At 43.5% G+C, this 14,091-nt stretch overlaps 1 protein-coding gene across 4 annotated transcripts in view; it reads right to left on the bottom strand.

Moving 5' to 3' along the window:
* CDK18 (cyclin dependent kinase 18) overlaps nucleotides 1-13,136 on the bottom strand; it is a 95,631-nt gene extending 82,495 nt beyond the window's left edge. The window contains exon 1 of one of the 4 annotated variants that reach the window (XM_044446007.1): nucleotides 12,872-13,136. The gene's annotated coding sequence lies outside the window, so the exon portion shown is untranslated. Of the gene's footprint in view, nucleotides 1-4,900; nucleotides 5,292-12,562; nucleotides 12,845-12,871 lie in introns of those variants that run through there. The other 3 variants (XM_044445971.1, XM_044445997.1, XM_044445982.1) reach the window with 3 other exon arrangements.
* Between the last annotated feature and the right edge of the window lie 955 nt (nucleotides 13,137-14,091).

The raw sequence follows: 14,091 nt of genomic DNA, 5'->3' as shown, positions 1-14,091 counted from the left end.
GTTACCACTGCACTGTAAAAGTCATAGAAACCCCAAACAATTTTCCCTATAGTTGATGATTATCTATGAACTTCTGCTACCATAATTCCATCTCAATAAAATGAATACTAATAAGGCATTAAAAATGGAACACCCATAAACCAGAGAAGAAGGACTACAGTGATCCAGGAGACTGTCCCAGGAGTCCCCAATAAGGTACTTGCAAAGAGGTGCCCCCACAAAAGGTTAACTTTCCCCCATTTTTGAATATACGTACATAGATTTGTATAAAATGCATACAGCTTTCTAGCATTTACACATAGGCTTCAGCAAAAGAGGATCAAATACCCAAATAAGAATCCACTTGAAACTGACTTCTATATGCCACTCCTTCATATGGCAAAAGCATTATATGGTCTGCAATCCATGCATTATAGGAGGTGGGAATTTATCTTTGCTCCTTTGACAGGCTTTTCGCTGTCAAAGCAGCAAAACGAATCAATTTCCTTTTCCATTTGTTAATTTCTGTCAAGTGGTAAACTGAAGAGAACATATACATCAGTGAATACTAAAGATAATTCCAGTACAAAAATTATCTATGTAATAGCCTTCTCTAAAATCAATGAATACTGGACATTACCAAACCATAGGTTTAAAAGAAGCATTAGCTGTATTGCACCACCAGCAATTAGGTGAATTAGACAATCCCTTATTAAAGTGGCATTAATGTGCCAAGCAGTCACAGAACAAACTTTTGGTTAAAGAAGATGCAGTCTAAGATCCATAGATGTGACATATTGATGGCAAAGAAGCGATCAGGTATTTTGTGGTGGTGTCCATAGTGGTTTCTCAAATGTGCCCATGGTTCTGAAGAGCTTGTGGATCTCTGCTCTATACCATGCACAGATCATCATTTCTATAGGGTGTATGGAGACCCAAGGATTTAGTTGGTGCAAGAAACCATTCACTGGAAATTGTGAACAAGTTTGACTCTTCCTCAGGATCTGAATTGAGTTTATGAGTGGTTTGCCTCCTCAAAATAGTTTCATTGTATTATATATTGACTTGATGTTTAATCCTGGAAGAATTGCTTAGAATAAATTGCTCTGCAAATATTCAGATTATATTATACCGACACTCCAGTAATCAGTATATATTATCCTGTTCTCTTTTGATACGCTATTAAATTTGATTATCTGCTAATACATTTTAGATGTGACAGTGAAAGAAAGTGTATGTTACCTTCTCAGCTCACATTTAGGCCAAAATTTACAAGAGTTATATAATGATAGGTTGATTTGATTACTTATTTTATAACTGTTGTTTTTAATTCTCGGTTTCACACTTGTAATTTTTAAAAGAGGCATACAAGCTGCCTTGTGTTTAATTAGAGAAAAATGGATTGTAAATGTACCTATGTTTGGGGACATGCAGAGAGAAAAATAATTTATAAAGACTTGTGGCGTTACTGTGATGAAAGACTTTGTTCATGTTGTGGTTGCTTCCCAACACACATCTTTAAAAACACATTGGGAAATGCAGAATCTAAAGCATATTCCTAGGATTTCCTTTCTAGTACTGGCCACAGAATCCAGAGCTGTCTAACACATTTGCCATTACACAATTATAGCTAACCCTTCCATCTTCCCAACACATAACACAAAATATCCTATCTTCTTATTACCAAAATTGCATGATTACTACACTGAACACTGGACACACAAGGAGAGGAGGTATGATAGAAGCAGTTCGCTTACTAAAGTAAATCAGATTGTTCTAGTCTAAATGGTTGGATAAATCTTTGCCACCCTTTGTATAAACTGTACTATAAACTGAATATACACACTGGGTTGTATAAAGGATGCTTGTGTAGCTCCTGCCAGAACTTAATAAACTGTAAGCTAGGGTGGGGGGATCCTTTTTGATACCTTCTGTTACTAATTCAGCTTTGAGAACTCCTCAGTCCACTGCAAATGCAGTTACTGAACAAAATTTAAAACCTCATCTTCTTTCTGTATAAGAGGGATATAAAACTGTGGCCCTCTAGATACTTCTAGATAGCAACTCCCACCATCCCTCATCGTTGGCTATACTGGCTGGGGCCTGTTGTAGTCCATCCCCATCTGAAGAACTGCACATCCTCACTCTTGCCATATGGTGCTAGTCAAATGGCTGCCTACAGAAAACCAACAAGCAGGACATGAGCGCAACAGCACTCTCCCAGCACTCTCCCAGGAACTGGTGTGTGTAGGCATCTGCCTTTAATATGGGAAGTGGTGCATGGACATCAGGACAAGTAGCCATTGCTAGCTTTATCATTCCTGAATTTTCCCAGTTCCTTTTGAAAGCCATGCAAGTGAATTCCACGGTACCACTGTGTGAAGATGACTTACTTTCATCTTCCCTGAATCTCCACAACATGCAACATTTTTGACATCCCTATCATCTTGTTTCTAATCTAGGCCATTTCATATGTTGTAACTTTCCCTCATAGGTGAGTTATTCCAGCCTCTTGGACATTTTAGTTGTTTAGAATGCTTAATCAACAGATACAATATAAATTAATTTTTGAAACCCCTTCTATTGTGTGTGCCAGCAATTTGTGCTATGATAATTCAAGGCCAACCCCTGATCTCTGTGGCATCATGAATTGATAAAGAAATAGGTATCGTTTTCACACTATGGCAGAGCTTATTAATCACCTGTGCATGTGATGGTACATTTCCCATAATACCCTTGCTAGTGTGGGCTGTCACAATGTCAAAAATTGGCAAGTGTTGGTGGCTAGGATAGTTAACCAGCCAGCCACACTACAACAAAGCATGGCTTGTTCTGGGTGGTTTGAGCTGGGACATATGTGCGAAGTTAGCAAGCCATTGTGACTTATTAAGCACCCTTGTGTTGTATATACATCATCACCAATTTGGTTCATATAACTACTCAAGCTTACTCACTCTGACTTATTAGTCTTGCTGTATTCTGGAACTGAGGGTACCAGGTCAACAGCAGCTTCTTGTACAAACCTGGCATGGGTGTGTTGTTGGGATGCTAGACAAACCATGCAGAACCTACAGGAAGTTTCAGGGCTTTGGTGGCTTGTCAGCTACCACATTGACCCACCTTACTGGCTTTCTAAGTAGCTAAAAGCTACAGGGTATCCCTGCCATGCCCCAAATATTCAAAACAGTGACTGCTGCTAGGATGAGAAGTGCCACAGGGAAATGCACCCATGGTGACTTCTCATTACATGCAAAACAGCCCAATAAAAGAAGCACATGCTGTGTATGCCCATGATATGCAAGATGCAGGAAGCAGTTCTGAGCTACAGCTGTTTTCCAGGAACCAGAAGGCTGGGAAGGGTTCATCTAGGAACTGACAAAATACTGAAAATGCCAGGTGCCAGCCTAGGGGGAATCTGGTACCCAAGGCCTTTGGGAAATGTCATCCTTCTGTGTTAAGGAGGTGAAAACTACCAGAATTGGCCTCATATTCAGCACACTGGCTGTAGCAGTTACAGTTGTTTGCAGCTGTGAGCATCATCAGCGCTGTTTGTCAATCAAGAATCAAGATATTCTATTAAAAGGGTATAAAGCAGTAAACTAGTAACACCCAATACATAACAAATTCTGAAATCTCAAATGCACTATCAGCTTAACCATGTTAACCTTTTCATCCCCAAGGACTGCATCCAGTGTAGGCTTAGCACAGGCAAATCAACATGCACAGAGAATGGACTGCGCTGGGGCTGCTAAGCTTCCTCCTTACCCCAACAACCCCAATAGGATCACTGCCAATTGTGGCACCAGAACAGAGTTCCTGCAGGCTCCATGGGCCACAAAGAGGGCTGCTGGTGGCCTGTAGGCCATACCCAGGTAAGCCAAAAGCCTAGAGGAAAACTTGGCATTTTTCTGAAAAGTACTCTGGCAGATCTTCTGAGATGGACCTATGTAGGGGACTAAAGTGCCATCCTTTGCCTCCTTTGATAGAAATCCTGCTCAGTCTCTTTCTAATTTATGAGATTTAATTGGTTCTGCCAACATGTTTTCAAGCTCACCTGAGCAGTTATATAGGTTAGAAACGGATGTTAAAAGACAAGTGCCTAACTGGAGATTCTTGAGGAAATAAAGTCTTGTGCTCCAGACCAAAGTGCTTGTTTTTGTAGAACAAAAAGCACATGGAGTGTTGCCCAGAAGTGATGCCTGTGAGAGCGCCAGTGTGGTGTCGTGATCAGAATGCTGGACTGGGACTCAAGTAATCCAGGCTCTAGTCCTGCTCATGAGGCTGGATCACTTTGAGCCACTCACCATCTCTCAGCTACCTACCTCACAAGGTGGTTATATAAGGAAAGGATAGAGCAGAGAAGGATCACATATCCCCATACCCTGATTTCCTGGTGCACATCTCAAGCAGACATTTGGAGGGTGATTTTAGCTAAAAAGAATCCAGAAGCAAACTGCCCTCATACTTGGCCACTTCACTTCTCAGTCCAGCTCACTCCTGGTATTGAAACAGAATGTGCCTGAGGAGACTGTGGCAACGCAGGTGTGTGTGGGGAGGAGGAGTCAAACTCCCCTCACTTTTTGATGTTAAGATCAGATCACATTCCTCACTTTATGTATAAATGCTACAGGCACAAGTATGGCTATCCTGTCATATCTCATTTGCATGTCATGTGGAGCCCCCTTAATAGTGCTAGGCATTCTGCTTGCAACGGACATACAGAAGCTAACAGCTAGATTGATTCAGGCTGGTTCTCTTCGTATACCCATCTCTGTTCTTCTTCTCTCTATTCTCTCATCTTTTTTATAAGAAACTTCTGCTGTTGATACCTTTAGTTGATACCTTTCATGTGTGGCTGTCCTATATAACCATATGCTCTTTCTTACCTTAGCTTTACTGAATGTTTAGATCAAAGCCTTACCTTTTTTTTTTTTACTGGTCCTGACATCTAGTTTTACTTCTCATTGTATCCAAAGGGCATTCAGCACAGCAAAGTGTACAGATATGGAAGGTTCAAGTGTAAGATGCAACATCCCCCCTTTGCCTTCGTATTAACTCACACACTGACTCCTCCCATGACTTTAGCCTTATCCACACCCTTGCCTGAGTATGGCTTGCTCACAGCATGCTCTATAAATAATCCACATGCGTGTTTTTGAAGAGAGGCAGAGGTACATGTCAACTGCTTCATTATCCATCCATTCCTTAAACTTTTAACAAGAAAGTATTTGCTGCCCTCTGGTCTCAGCAGAAGCTGTAAAGATTAGTTAGTTATGAATGCCAGTTTCTCCCACTAACTCGCACACTTAACCATGCTGCTAAACAGAACATTTGTTCAAGGAGGCAGGAGGGGGGAAGGTAGCACTATAAAAAGGAACTCCTTGCCACTTGGTTTTTGAGAAGATGGGCTGATTTGGATCATACCATGTGATCCCATTGGTGCATGGTCTGCTGTCTGGACTTGCAGAGGATTAGCCAGATCAGCACAACCCAGATGAGGCTTGCAAGCATTAAGGATTAAATGCTTAATTAAACTTATCATGCACAAAAAGCCCACCATATGAGGATCTGGTCTGAAACCTCTGGGACAAGGAACCCATCTCTTCAGGGTAGCTTTGGTAGCGAAGCCAAAACCTGTGGTCACTCCCAGGGCTTTGTCTCTCCTCTTGCCCGGATATCTTTCAGGAATCCACATGAGGTCCCAGGTAAGCCTGTCTTCCCACACCAAGTTCCAGGTGCTGGGAGTCTGTTGGTTTAGACCTGAATGCTTGAAGCATTACACACAGGATTTAGCAATGGAACAACCAAGCTCCAGAACTGGAAAGGGTGACAAGCGTTTGCAAGTCTGGTCTTGTGCCACTGAGATTCCCCATGTATTCTGGAAGCACAGCTGCCAAAGAAACCTCAGCCTTCCTCCCAAGCTTCCTTGGAGTAGCTTGGGAGGGATATGCATACAATTTAAGAGACAGCCTCTGCTCCATCTACAGCACCAGGGCTGGGTGGAAGGCTGGGGACATCATATCTGCAGGATGGCTGCAGCACACTCACCATGGTGCGTGAAAATAGGCATGCTGCCTAGGATTCAAGACTATGCAGTTACAGAGAGGTGCACTTGGAAGCCTTGAGTGAATTCCTCTGCATCAGCTTTAGCTCCCCATCTACAAACTAGAATTACAGCTCAAGTACTCCTGTTCCCAAATCTGTGAAGATTGACCTTGTGAAACAAATGCACTCTTCATATGCTCAGAGGCATTTAGATGTATTAAACTTCGCATGCACTATGGTTAAATCCTGGTAAAGAAAACAGGTTCTAAGCTGACTAGTAGCTCAAATGTAGCCTTTAGTACAATTAACGAATGAGCCCTGCAGCAAAGTATTGCAGTGCATAGTGCGCCTGCTCAGCCATGACATCTTCCAGGACACTCCATTCTTTCCCCAACCCCACTTTACACCTACTCAGCACTGAGCACACAGAGATGCCATTAGACTGTGTGAGTGTATGCACAAGCACAGGAAGTTCACTCACTTGAAACTGTTTTCTAAAGATTTGTTCTTTTTTGGCAACCCTTGTAGGTTCCTCCAAGCATGCTGATACTTCCTGCCTGTTTCTCAGTTGGACCTATTCTGTTTGACAGCACTCACCAAGGAAATCTGCTATCAGAGAAAGTGAGACATTTAAAAGCCAATCACTCATCAACTGCTGGACCATCTTGAAAACCTAATCGTAAATCCCAAACTGAAGTTAGCAATAAGGTATATGTTTTGTTTTGTCACAGATGAGCAAGAGGATAATGGTGTCTGGACTGAAAAACAACCAGACATTCAAACAGCAGATTTCTAAGGCTGATGTGAGATACTACAAGAATCACCAAGGTACTGGAACAAATGATGAAGTTCCCAAGCTTTTATTTTAGCAAATATCAGTTCTGGGTTTAATCTAGTCAAAGTGGCTTCCCAGGACTCCCAGAGCAAAAGCTGTGGAATTGCACAAGTGCAGGATGCAAGGGATACAACAAAGGAAAATACTACCTTAAAAAATCATGATTGGAATTTTTTTAAGAGAGATGCTGCATCTGATTACTGAGAACTGTGCAAAGCCTAATTGCTTGCAGGACTGACATTCAGGCACTTTCATCCACAACAGCTAATACACAGTTTTCTGTTTTTCATTTCACTTTGCAAAAACAAGGGCTCAGCACATTAATTAGAGGGCACAAGTGGGCACATTCACACATGGATTCTGGGTGCCAAAGGGGGGGGGGGCAGAATTGCAGTTTGAAGTTATCAGGTGGTCATCCCTCTTTCTCTTTGCACTGGATATGCAAGATCTGAAACAAGGGGTCAAGCAAACAGCTAGGATGGCCAATGCACTAAACTGAGGATAAATATGTTGCACTCAGTCCTGTGAGCCACAAGTAAGATTCCTTTTTTCCTGTTACAGACTCCTTAGGCAGCCTTGATGATTCAGGTTACTTTCCCATGACAAATTCTTTTCTTCCATATGGCACGGGCAGTATAAAACTCTAAGGACTTCTGGTACTGTGGTTAGGAATCTTTGATTGTGTGTGATGAGCTATTGCAACTACAGCTTGAAACATCTGCTTCCCAGTGAAATTTTCTCAAACTTTCTTCAATGGAATGCACCCATCTAGGCTGTACATTGAGCTCTTCTGAACAGGAAGAGCCATAAAAGGTTTCCTGTTTGAACTGGTATGTTGCCTGAGCAACAAGGTCTTCCTCACGCTGATGTATTTTGCCATCCTTGGCTCTAACTCCCTGGCTCAGCTCTTGTCCTTGGCCTTGCCACTGTGAAATAAGAACTCAGCCACCAGGTTATTTTGAAGAAACTTTAAGAATGTCAGTTTCTCAAACAGTATTGAAAGAGGAAGAGCAATAGGAAGCCTTACCCCTACTAATCTTTGTATAGTACAAGCACTGATTATTCTGAATGATTTTATTACTGCACTTGAAGGCATCAACTTTGGGAGTACTCAGTGCCACTGAAAACTCTGGGAACTTTAGAAGATCCCACCTTAAGACTGCCCAATGCCAAAGGCTTGCAATAAGGCCAGAAGGAAAATGGGGCTTTTCATGGGTCCTGAATGATAAAATACCTGTCTACAGGAGGACAATATGATGACTACTGGAAAGAAAGCTAGATAGCCCTTCTATGCAGAAGACCTTTCTCTATCAAACCTCACAAGGATGGATTGCACGGTTAATGCTCTACAGCTAAACACCTAGATAGGCTGTAAGTTAAAATCAATGACCTCAAGGAGTAAAGCATTATTTCATGAAAGTCACCTAACCATTGCTGTTCCAATATTTCAAAAAAGACAGAAAAGGGGGTATAATGTTCCAGGGCAGATACAGAAAGGCATGATTTGAAGACTAGAACAGCTCCAAGATTTAAAAGAGCTTGACTTACACCTCTGTTCTGAAGATAAGTGTAGAACCTCAGGCAACCCCTTCTTTCCTTTGGACCCTCTTTGGATATTGGAAGCAGTTCTCTTTATTATTTGCAGAACACAAGATTCCTTACTAGCTGGTACAAAGGCCTTGAATTCATTTAGAGGCCAATGAGTGCTACCATGATGCTAAAACCAATCAAATTTGCATTGAGATAGCTAAAATAAGAAAAAATGAAACAATCCAGCTTCCAAAAGGAATTAACACAGCACAAATAGCTGATATATTTTAAATCACTAATTAAAATGTGCAGCCATAGTACAGCTAACATTATGCAAGTGTTTTTGACTGGATGTACAACAGACTGCACAATAGTCCCCAGATGAATAGATGTGCTAGAGGATGGCTGCCTGCTGATTTATTACGCATTAAAGTCCAATTCAGGGCATGTTCCAAAGAACAGGGAGTCTCTCTCTGGGCTTTTAACCTGCATCATTTGCCTCTCTAACCAGTAGGCCAATCTGGGAGAGCCCATGAATGACTACAGTGATAGCTCCTCAATTTGCCTTTTCCTTGCCTTTGGTTACACAAGCAGAGAGATATTATATAGGCCAAGTGGCTCTTTCACAGTGCAGATGATCACAGATGGACTGCATGCTCAAGTTCCTGCTCATGAAAGCATTCAATAGTAACAGCGGCATATGGCAATGCTGCGAAACCACCTCTGCCCACATGCAGCCCTCAGTCCAAGTTCCTGCAGCTTAATTTCAAAAGGCCTCTGGCAAGGGCAATCTCTGGAAGCCCACCAGCAGGAGGACAGCAGGAGGAAGAGAAAAGGGGTGGGAGTTAAGAGGGAAAGGGGGCTGAGCTACTCCCTTTTGGCCATAGCACTGCACAGCATTGGCTTTATCCCTGTATGCTGCCAAGATATGACCCTTGGCGGATCACCTAAATGTGAAGGGAATGTGGTCGTTGACAGAAAAAGGGCTGACCTGCTTTGCATATCAAACTGTATTATGTAAACCAGGAACCATGAGAGACAAGTGAAGCAATGAATATATTGCCTCCTGCACATTTGTCATTTCTTCTTTCAATTGACTGCCCAGGAATGCTTCACTTCTTGGGTTATTTCATGAGGTGTGGAAACTGAGTTACTTATGGGTTAAAGTACCTAAAGTTAACCCAGCAACAAACCATGGGCAGTTGTTGGACTCACAGTTTAACTCATAAATAACCTATAGTTCCTAGGTTGATACATTGTGAAGCCACCTAAGAAAACAGAAATAACAAGTGTATGGAAGGTGGCATACCCATCAATTTGTTTCCTGCAGTTTCTGTGTTATCCAAGAAACGCAGGGTGAGATACAAACTGGCACTATGTGAGCAAAATTATCGTTGCTGATGGATAAAGTTCAAAGTGCCATGGAGAAACACAGTGGCCTGTGAGGAATCAAGACAATAAACAGAGTGATATGCCTAAAATAACTTGCAGTTTCTCATGTGGACAGACTGTGGCTATTATTATCTCGATATAACAGTTCTAAGGTAACAGGTTTTGGCATTTGATTGCCAACAAGCCTTGATGGAAAACATTCTTCTGCTATCCTAATACAAGCCACTGGTTCTTAGCATTTTCAGGTTGGTCAAGCTCAAGGTGGATTTGTGCAAGTGTCTTTCTTCCTTGCAGATACAGAGTGCATTCTCTGCATAGAAAATTTATAACATGCTGATCAGTTTTTCATTCATAGTGCTCAAAGTTTAAAGACACATAAGTTGTACTTGAAACATTGTATATTACTGAGCTATCTTTCAAACTTTCACACAAATAAGGAACTAAGAACCAATTGCAGCATCATGAGAGGACAAGAGTCAAAGTTTGACAGAAAATTGACATGTTCTCATTCTTATCACTTCTTGTTTCAGGACTTGCAATAATATATGAAATAGCTTCAATAGAAGACAGTCCTTTACAGTGGAACCCTAAATAACTGCTCAGAAGTCTGCCCCACAAGATATAGTGATGTCCACCAGTCGGGATGGTTCTCAAAAGGGACTGGACAAAGCCACGGAAGATAAAGCTCTCAGTGGCTCAGTGGCTACTGGTCCTGATGGCATCCAAGATTAGAGGAAGTATCCCTGTGTGTACACCAGTTGCTGCGAAACACAGGCAGGAGGGTGTTGGTTTTGCTTGTGGGTTTCCCTGTAGGGAGCTGGTTGGCCACTGGGTGAACAGAATGCTGGACTGGATGTGCCTCTCAGCACAGCTCTTATGTTCCTAGTTCAGTGGGAGTTACTCCCAAGTAAGTGTGTAACTGCAACATACACATAGGCAGACAACACCGGCAGCGTAGCAACAATGGTGGAAAAGTCCTCCTTATAACAACATAGCATCTGAGGTTCAGGTTCTTTGCTTTTTACAACATGTGGTGATATGCACTAGCTCCAAGACTGTGCTAAAGTGGAACAGTCCCATCTTTGTGTGTCACAACCACCTCATCAACCTCTACTTTTAGCTGAAGGGAATTGTGCGTTATGGATACTAATCTGGTTTGCAAAAGAACACAAAAGATTCACTAGGGGAAATGGCTGAAGGCTTTATATTTTCATTTTGACATTTCTGTGAAATCTCAGGGAAAGGCCATAGCTCAGTGGCAGAGCACCTGACTGGATCCCTGGCACCTCCAGGTAGGGATGGAAAAGAAACCCTGAAACCCTGAAGAGCTGCTGCCAATCAGCTTCAGCACATCTGAACTAGATGAACCAATGGGTATCTGTACAAGGCAGCTTCCAATGGTATCACTACACAGAATCGTGTAAAGATGGAAGGAAGATCCCATTTGAATGTATAACCCAATCAGACTCTGATCTGCTTTTTCAACAACCCTTTTCAACTGGGTTATCATTATACCAAACATGGAACCTTATACACTTCCCTCTTGTTAGAGCTCATCATCCTTAAAGGAACCATACCATCTCCCCCCAGTAGCAACATGGCCCTTGCCTCCAACTAACTCAGCTGGTAGGAACTGCACATTAAGAATCAATGCCTGCAGTTTCAGGCTTAATGGTTCTATGCCTTTCCTTTCACAATTAATGCTGCCATGGTGCTCATGCATCTGCCACAGTCACATTCCCTTTTGTTTTCCCAGAAAGAAGAGGCACTTCTGACATCCCTGGAACAAATTTTAGTCTGGCAAGGCAGGAGGCTCCAGTCATACACATGAACTCAACTTGTTGAGGGGGGCCTCTTAACCCGAAGGAAGGCAACTTTATGTCAAAGAAACATGCTAAAGACAGTTTCTCATTGGACTTAAGAAGAAAAATCTTACTGCTACTGAGATGACAGAATCCAAAAAGCTGAGTGATCAAAAGATCTCTGAAATCTACTAGCTTAGCTCCTGTTTGGATTTGTCAGGTAGCGGAGAAAATCAGAAATCTCTTATGAATGCATTTTGAAAATTGCATTCTGAATTTTCGAGTGGTCTTTCTCCTAGCAAATGCTAAAGTACTGATCTGATTAAAGAAAAAAAGTCATGGTGAGGGTGGGGGAGAAGGGTTGGAGGATAATACAGGATAATACAGTATTTCCAGTATGAGGCATTTCCAGATGAATGCTAGATTCTACATAATAATTCTACCCATGCTACATAATAATCCAGTGTCGTGCGATGCTTAGACTGCTGCAATGGGAGTTAGGAAATAGTTTCTACATGGCCACTGAAACTCACTGGTGGCTTAAGCTAGTCACTGTCTGTCTGCCTAACCAACCTCAAAGGGTTGTTGTGAGGTAAAACGGAGGTAAAACAGAGAGGAGGGAGCCATTTTGGGAACAGAAGGATGTGAATATAACGAACAAATAAATCAGTGATAATCAACCTCTCTGAATGGCCTAAGACTGGGCACCTGGGCTAAATTAAGCATGGTGTGCCTAAAGATAAATAGAATGGAGGGGCCTGGTGGTCAGCAACAGATGATGCAATGGTAATTCTATAACCCTTCATATTGTAGGACACTCACTTCTCCAAGCTGGATGTTCCACGCAAAACTACCCCATGCACCTAGAAAACTAGCCATTAGGGAGGAGCATTCCAGGGTAATCTCTTTGGCATGCTACTTTTCTGGATGCAGGAATCTCTTCCCTCACCAAAGCACATTCCACCGCAAAAGCCCTCACCTGCACAGGTTTACAGCCTCATCAAAACGAAGGCGCTCGTATCCCACACGGATAACTAGGCGCTCCAAGTCCTAACGGACTTTTTGCTCTGTTGCTGTTGCTCTGTCCTGACCAAAGCTGATTTAGTTAACTTTCTTCCTTGATGTTCGTACGCCCAGCAGCGACCCGCACCCTTCAAAGGCTGCCCAGTAAAGGGGAAACTGCCGAAACTCGTCGGAAGGGGGCCCTGCAGGAGAGGTCGCTCGAGCTGCTCCTTTAAGCCTCCTTCCCTCGCTCGCTTCCCCCTCCCTCCTCCCGGCGGCGTTCTACCTTTGCTCTGTTTACACTGAAACAGAAGCAGACCACAAAGGACGAGTATCCGCGGCGCTCGTTTATCCGGCGGGCGGGCGGCAGGCAGGCGGGCAGGCAGGCAGGCAGGCGAGGGGAAGCCGCGTTCGCTCTGGCTTCGCCGCCCCTCTCGTCCTTTGGCGTTCCAAGGAGACCGAGGGGAGCCGGGCTGGGATCCCCCTTGCACGCGGCGCGCTCTCGCTCCTCCGTGCCCACGCCTCCCTGCCGGGATATCCCCCGCGCTCCCGGCCGGGCTGAAGCAGGAGGGAAGGCAGGAGGGCTGCTGGTCTCCAGCAACAACCTGAGGCAGGCAGGAGGTTGCGAGAGGGCGGAGCCGCGCGGCGCGGCCAATCCACCCGCCGAGGGCCGGACGGTTTCACGCGGCGCTGGCTCCTCCTGCCCCGAGCTCCTCGGCAGGTTTTTTTGTTCGCCGCCACGGTGGGAGGGATTACGTTTGGGGCAGCGTGTCACTAGGCAGAAACTCAACAGGTGCTGCTTTTCCTGGAATGCTGGGAATTCGCTGCCACGAAAGAAGTCCTCATGACTGCTGCTTTCAGCATCTCTACTGAGGATTAGACATATTGCAGAGGTTTAGTGCAGCTGCTGTTCATTATAAGCAACTATAAATCTTTAGGTTTAGAGGCAGTTTTCCTGGGAATAGCAGCTGTCGGGTCAGGGAAAATAGCAGGGAGGGTCGTTGATTATGAACTTTCCAGAAGCTTCTGGCTCTGTCCACTTGTAGGAAACAATTCCAAAATCCTAACCTTTGTGCCATCAAGTCCTTGCCAACTTAGGGTGGCCCTATGAATGAAAGACCTCCAAAATGTCATGCCCATGACAGCTCCATTCAGCTTTTCCAAATTCAAGTCTGTGGCTTCCTTTATGGATTCAATCCATTTTATCTTTGGTCTTCCCTTGGTTTTCTGCCTTTGACTTTTCCCTAACATGATTCTTGCCTTCTCATGATGTGTCTGAACTAGGACAGCTTCAGTTGTCTCACTTTTGCTTCTAGGGTATGCTCTGGCTTCATTCGATATAGGATCCACTTGTCTTTCTGTTGGTAACGGATTTTGCAAAGCTCTCCTCCACCATGTTTTGAACATATAAGCTTCCTTCCTCTCATCTTTCTTCACTGTCCAGTGTTCACACAATGCATTGTTATTGAGAATACAGTTATGTGTATGATCTTGGCCATGGACTCC

The sequence above is a fragment of the Varanus komodoensis genome, unplaced genomic scaffold (genome assembly GCF_004798865.1).
Source record: "Varanus komodoensis strain SLA01 unplaced genomic scaffold, ASM479886v1 scaffold1, whole genome shotgun sequence".
NCBI lineage: Eukaryota > Metazoa > Chordata > Lepidosauria > Squamata > Varanidae > Varanus > Varanus komodoensis.
This window is presented reverse-complemented; position numbering and strand designations above follow the sequence as displayed.